The sequence below is a fragment of the Pseudorasbora parva genome, chromosome 23 (genome assembly GCF_024679245.1).
Source record: "Pseudorasbora parva isolate DD20220531a chromosome 23, ASM2467924v1, whole genome shotgun sequence".
NCBI lineage: Eukaryota > Metazoa > Chordata > Actinopteri > Cypriniformes > Gobionidae > Pseudorasbora > Pseudorasbora parva.
The window spans coordinates 38,063,226-38,071,234 of NC_090194.1; positions in this window are offsets into that span (position 1 = coordinate 38,063,226).

The window sequence follows — 8,009 nt, forward strand, 5'->3', positions numbered from 1 at the left end:
AGTCATAGTGATGTTAATTGTGTGTTGTGGGGGAATTCCCTGTACTGATGCATCCTCACACACACACACACACACACACAGTCTGGCACATTTATCTTATCTTTGTGGGGACTCTCCATAGACCTAATGGTTTTTACACTGTACAAACTGAATATATTCACACACACACACACACACACACACACACACACACACACACACACAAACACATTAGTTTCTGCTTCTCCTCAGGTAAGGCTCTGCTGTTCGTCTCCACAGGAAGTGTGTGTGTTCAGGAGCTCATGTTTGCTGATTTCATGAGTTCTTCACTGGAGCGGCTGCTGTGTCATAAAACCTCATAAACGCAGGTGTGTGTGTGTGTGTGTGTGTGTGTCCACATCCAGACTCAGGTAATCTCACAGATAGATCATTAACCCAAACAGCCCAATCAGTGTGTGACGAGCCGCTGATGTTCATGCGTCAGTCTGAGCTGAACACCCATGATCCTCTGCGGTGCTTCAACACGTGTGTGTGTGTGTGTGTGTGTGTGTGTGTGTGTGTGTGTGTGTGTGTATGTCTCAGATTGCGCAAATGTTCTCCAAGCAGCAGTTGTGGTTTTCAGAGTTTCGCTCTTGTGCTGTCTGAGATGAGGAAGTTCACATGAGCGGCTTCAAGGCCATCCTGTGATTGTGTGAATATAACATGAGCTCTGCCACACACACTCCTGTCTCACACACAACCTGATCCTCACACACACACACACACAACCTGATCCTCACAAACACACACACAACCTGATTCTCACACACGCCGCCCTTCCATGACCTCCCCCCAAGATGAGAGCTCACTGTCTCTAACATGTAAATCGTGTGTGTGTGTGTGTGTGTGTGTGACTCCTCCTCCTGCTGAACATTGACTGTAAGTGACGCTCCAGACATTTCCCAAGAAACTAACAATCTTGCGCTGTCAATCATTTGCTCTGTGTGTGTGCGTGTGTGCGCTTTGGGCTCGTTCAGCAGGTCTGATCAGAAGATAGTGTGTGTGTGTGTGTGTGTGGGTGTTTAGCGGAGGCGGATTCAGATACCTGAGAGAGGATCGGCTCCACATTCCTGCTCATGTCTGAACCGCAATCAGTCTTACAATATACGCTAATCAGGCATAACATTATGACCACCTTCCTAATATTGTGTTGGTCCCCCTTTTGCTGACCCGTCTCTGATGGACTCCACTCGACCCCTGAAGGTGTGCTGTGGTATCTGGCACCAAGATATTAGCAGCAGATCCTTTAAGTCCTGTAAGTTGACTTGTGTGTTCGGCTCATCACACAGATGTTCGATTGGATTGAGATCTGGGGAATCTGGAGGCCGAGTCGACGCCTCAAACTGGTTGTTGTGCTCCTCAAACCATTCCTGAAGCATTTGTGCTTTGTGTCAGGAGCATTATCCTGCTGGAAGAGCCACAGCCACCAGAATACCGTTTCCATCAAAGGCTGAACATGGTCTCAGCAATGCTTAGGTAGGTGGAGCGTGTCAAAGTAACATCCACATGGATGGAGGACCCAAGGTTTCCCAGCAGAACATTGGCCAAAGCATCACACTGCCTCCGCCGGCTCGCCTTCTTCCCATAGTGCATCCTGGGGCCATGTGTTCCCCAGGTAAGACACACACACACACACACACACACACACACACACACCCGGCCATCCACGTGATGTAGAAGAACACGTGATTCCTCAGACCAGGCCACCTTCTTCCATTGCTCCGTGGTCCAGTTCTGATGCTCACGTGCCACTGTTGGTGCTTTCGGCGGGGTCAGGGGTCAGAGGTCACCCTATGCCGCCCCATACGCCTCAAACTGAGCTGCTCTGTGTATTCTGACAGCTTTCTATCAGAACCAGCATTAACTTCTGGAGCAGTTTGAGCTCCAGTAGCTCGTCTGTTTGATCGGACCCCACGGGCCAGCCTTCGCTCCCCACGGTCATCAATGAGCCTTGGCCGCCCATGACCCTGTGGCCGGTTCTCCACTGGTCCTTCCTTGGAGCACTTTTGATAGATACTGACCACTGCAGACCGGGAACAGCCCACAAGAGCTGGAGATGCTCTGACCCAGTCGTCTAGCCATCACAATCTGGCCAAACTCGCTCAAATCCTTACGCTTGCCCATTTCTCCTGCTTCACACACATCAACTCTAAGGACTAAATGTTCACTTGCTGCCTAATATATCCCACCCACTAACAGGATCATCTGTGTTATTCCCTTCACTGGTCATAATGTTATGCCTGATCGGTGTATGCTTTGAAATGAACCTGAGACCGGGATCTGGGCATCATTTTTTTGCTGAAGTCATGAGTCATTGGCGATCCGAATCATGAATCGATTCACTGACTCATAACCGTTTGAATCTTTATCTGAGGATTGAACACAAACGCGGAAGAGAAGCCAATGCTGAATAAAGTCGTAGTTTTTGTTATTTTTGGACCCAAATGTATTTTGGATGCTTCAAGAGACTCTAATTAACCCACTGATGTCTCATATGGACTACTGTGATGATGTTTTTATTCCCTTTCTGGACATGGACAGTATAGTGTGCATACACTTGCATACGCTCTCGGACTAAATATAAAATATCTTAAACTGTGTGTGAAGATGAACGGAGGTCTGACGGGTGTGGAGCGACATTAGGGGGAGGAGTTAATGACAGACATTTCATTTTTGGCCCTTTAACACTTTTACTTTTGCGATGAAAACACAACTGATGTTTAACTAACGTTTTTTTTCAAATGCTTGAATTCACTCATCAAAGGTCCGCAGCAAAGAGGTTGGTTAATAAAGTGAGTTTAAATACATAAAGTATAGGCCTATTTGAGTTAATTAACATATTTAAAGCAGTTGTCCTTCATATTGAGGAACACTGAAGCTGTGTTTGTGCGAGTGAGATGAGTAAATTTCACACTTACTCACGATTCTCTCATTATGAGGAGAACAGGAGAGCTGTCAGTCAATGTGTGTGTGAAGATGAAGGCTGGTTTATGGTCTTAGCACTCCTTAAAGGGTTAGTTCACTAAAACCATAAAAACCAGCCTTTAGCTTGACGAACTAGAACTGAACTAAAATTATTTTTTTTTTAAACTAAATGGACACACAATATATTAAAAACAGAAACGAACCTAAATTAAAATGCTATATAGCTAAGAGTATTGTTTTGTGAGTTTCTCCGTGATGTGATAATGCTTCAGTATTTTGAATGTAAACACAATAAAGCCTCACGATCGTCTGCTCTGGGAAATAAAGAATAACGTCTCGCGGGGACGCTTCGGTGTTTCAATCAAACGCAGGTCGGTTTCCATAGCAGCCTGACGTCAGGCCTTTATTACATTACAGGGAAAAGAGTGTGTGTGTGTGTGTGTGTGTGTGTGTCCGCTGGGCTTCTCCAAACAACGCTCATATATAAGCACAACACACTGAGCATTAAGGAGAACTCGTTCCCTTCTCAGAATGAGTCACTCTGAGTACAGTAGACTTTACAGTGAGTAATAAATGGTTCAGTTCATACACACAGACACACACACACACACACACACACACACCCCTCATATCCAATCCTGTGTGAGTTCAAACAGAAACACAAAAGAAGGAATGTTGAGGCCTAAGCAGCTTTGACCTTCAGTCTGTCAGCGGTTACAGACGTTCTCCACAATAGTTCTCCAAAAGCAGAAATAAAGGTTTGGACCGACATGAGGCGAGTAATTGATCATTTTAGGTGTCCCTGCGCGAGCCTGTTTGTTTTTTTTACAGTGAACGGTGTGATGGGCGATGGACACACATACACTCTCTCTCTCTCGCTCACACACAACCGTTTGTTTTTTTGTGTAATGGGACTTTACAGTGAGTAATAAATGGTTCAGTTCATACACACAGACACACACACACACACACACACACACACTCACACTGCCCCTATACCCATCACAAACACACACACACACACACACACACTCACACTGCCCCTAAACCTACCCATCACACACACACACACACTCACACAGCCCCTAAACCTACCCATCACACACACACACACACACACACACACACACACACACACACACCCTGCCCCTATACCCATCACAAACACACACACACACACACACACACTCACACTGCCCCTAAACCTACCCATCACACACACACACACACACACACACACACACACATTCACACTGCCCCTAAACCTACCCATCACACACACACACACACACACACAGCCCCTAAACCTACCCATCACACACACACACACACACACACACATTCACACTGCCCCTAAACCTACCCATCACACACACACACACACACAGCCCCTAAACCTACCCATCACACACACACACACACACACACAGCCCCTAAACCAACCCATCACACACACACACACACACACACACACACACACACACTCACACTGCCCCTAAACCTACCCATCACACACACACACACACAGCCCCTAAACCTACCCATCACACACACACACACACACACACACACACACACACACACACAGCCCCTAAACCAACCCATCACACACACACACACACACACACACAGCCCCTAAACCTACCCATCAAACACACACACACACACACAGCCCCTAAACCAACCCATCACACACACACACACACACACACACAGCCCCTAAACCTACCCATCACACACACACACACACACACACACACACACACACACACACACACACACACACACACACATACTGCCCCTAAACCTACCCATCACACACACCCTGCCCCTGTACCCATCACACACACACACACACAGCCCCTAAACCAACCCATCACACACACACACAGCCCCTAAACCAACCCATCACACACACACACACACACACACACAGCCCCTAAACCAACCCATCACACACACACACACACACACACACACACACACACACACACACACACACACACAGCCCCTAAACCTACCCATCACACACACACACACACACACACACACACACACACACACACACACACACAGCCCCTAAACCTACCCATCACACACACCCTGCCCCTGTACCCATCACACACACACACACACACACACAGCCCCTAAACCAACCCATCACACACACACACACACACACACACACACAGCCCCTAAACCTACCCATCACACACACACACACACACACAGCCCCTAAACCAACCCATCACACACACACACACACACACACAGCCCCTAAACCAACCCATCACACACACACACACACACACAGCCCCTAAACCTACCCATCACACACACACACAGCCCCTAAACCAACCCATCACACACACACACACACACACACACACACACACACACACACAGCCCCTAAACCAACCCATCACACACACACACACACACACAGCCCCTAAACCAACCCATCACACACACACACACACACACACAGCCCCTAAACCAACCCATCACACACACACACACACACACACACAAACACACTCACAGCCCCTAAACCAACCCATCACACACACACACACACACACACACACACACACACACACACACACACACACACACACACACACACAGGTCTACACAGGTACAATGATACTGTAAATATGCAAATATAACTGTGTGTGAACCAGGGTTTGGGAGTGCGGTGTGTATGAGTGCCCCAGGGTGATTGTTAACTGCGGTTAATTATGAGCAGTGTGAATCATCCACACGATGGGTCCAATATTTGAGATTTTTTCATTAAATACACGAATTACAGTAAACGCTCGGCCGGGCAGGTTAAGAGCTGGAGGTGTTTCGAGCGGTTTCACTATCAGATTTAAAGTTGCAAAACTGGTTCAAAACAGATCAATCGGTTTTTGTTTCGTTTCTGATTCTTTTACACACAAAATCCACACATTCATATATACACACTCTCTCTCACACACACACACACACACACACACACACACACACACACAGTATCAGTGAAGTGTGCGTGTGACGGTTGTATGAACAGGGCAGGTGTGTATCGAGAGCATCGGTTGAGTGTTGACTCAGCTGTGTGTGTGTGTGTGTGTGTGTGTGTGTGTGTGTGTGTGTGTGTGTGTGTGTGTTTAATGTCTGTGAGCTGTGGGTTAAACACACTAAACTAAACATTACATTTACGTTTAATCATTTAGAAGAAGCTTTCATCCAAAGCGACGTTAGCGTCCATTAGTATTGGGTCCCTGAGTTCAGGTGTTCAGTCTCCTCATGGCCACAGGTGTATATCTCCAGCTCTCGGCCTGCAGACGCTTCTACACACATTAGTGAAACAATCATAGACAGTAAAAGAAATGGACAGAGCTATCCCATTGCCCTCTACGGCGTTAAGTGATGTCAGTATAGGAGCTCTCACTTCCTGATGGCGGAGCGAACTGCGCCGGCTCAGACTGAGCTTGAGGACGTAGATGTGACGTGAGCCTCCTGTCGGACAGCTGTAGGTCTTCTAGTAGTTGTGGAAAGTGAAATCTGTTTAAATATTTTCTCCCGTTGCTTTTGGCTCATTATGGGCTTCTCCTCATTCTTCCCCCTTGACTTTATCAGACTTTATGTCTCCACGTCCCCCCGACTGCCTCAGAGACAGTAAAGATTGCCTGCGAGCGTCTCCTCAGGTCTATACGGTAATTTCTCTACTGTCCGAGAGTCGCGTTGGTTATGACGCAATCGTTAGCCTATTTTTACAAAAACAGTTTCTATGGGGCGATAGTGTAAGATACAAGGTAATGGAGCCTTTTATACATTGTCGTGTTTCTTTAGAAATATAGAATGGACAAGTGGAGTCTTTAAACGCCTCAGATGTAAAGTTATTCACTGTCAAAGTGACTCAAAAATGAATGGGACTCAATGGGATGCTAACAGCAGGTGATGGCTTGGTTAGCAGTGGCCGCCCCTATGGGTGGAACGCTTTCTGAGCGCTAGATTACCCCTTTGGAAAGAATGGGTCGCTCTCAGGAGCTCAGTGAACTCAAGCGTGGGGCCGTGATAGGCTGACACCTGTGCAATAAGTCCATTCCTGACATTTCCTCACTACTAAATATTCCACGCTCAACTGTTAGCGGGATTAGAACAAAGTGGAAGCCATTGGGAACAACAGCAACTCAGCCACGAAGTGTTAAATCCCAGAGCGGGGTCAGCGCATGCTGAGGGTCACAGTGCGCAGTGTCTCCAACTTTCTAACCACTAACCCGAGAGGACCCCGAGAGGACCTGAAAGGACCCCGAGAGGACCCCAGAGGCCCCCGAGAGGACCTGAAAGGACCCCGAGAGGACCCCAGAGGCCCCCGAGAGGACCCGAGAGGACATGAAAGGACCCCAGAGGCCCCCGAGAGGACCTGAAAGGACCCCGAGAGGCCCCCGAGAGGACCTGAAAGGACCCCAGAGGCCCCCGAGAGGACCTGAAAGGACCCCGAGAGGCCCCCGAGAGGACCTGAAAGGACCCCGAGAGGACCCCAGAGGCCCCCGAGAGGACCTGAAAGGACCCCGAGAGGACCTGAAAGGACCCCGAGAGGACCCCAGAGGCCCCCGAGAGGACCCCAGAGGCCCCCGAGAGGACCTGAAAGGACCCCGAGAGGCCCCCGAGAGGACCTGAAAGGACCCCGAGAGGCCCCCGAGAGGACCCCAGAGGCCCCCGAGAGGACCTGAAAGGACCCCGAGAGGCCCCCGAGAGGACCTGAAAGGACCCCGAGAGGACCCCAGAGGCCCCCGAGAGGACCCCAGAGGCCCCTGAGAGGACCTGAAAGGACCCCAGAGTCCCCCGAGAGGACCTGAAAGGACCCCGAGAGGCCCCCGAGAGGACCTGAAAGGACCCCAGAGGCCCCCGAGAGGACCTGAAAGGACCCCCAGAGGCCCCCGAGAGGACCTGAAAGGACCCCCAGAGGCCCCCGAGAGGACCTGAAAGGACCCCGAGAGGACCTGAAAAGACCCCGAGAGGACCCCAGAGGCCCCTGAGAGGACCCGAGAGGACCTGAAAGGACCCCGAGAGGACCTGAA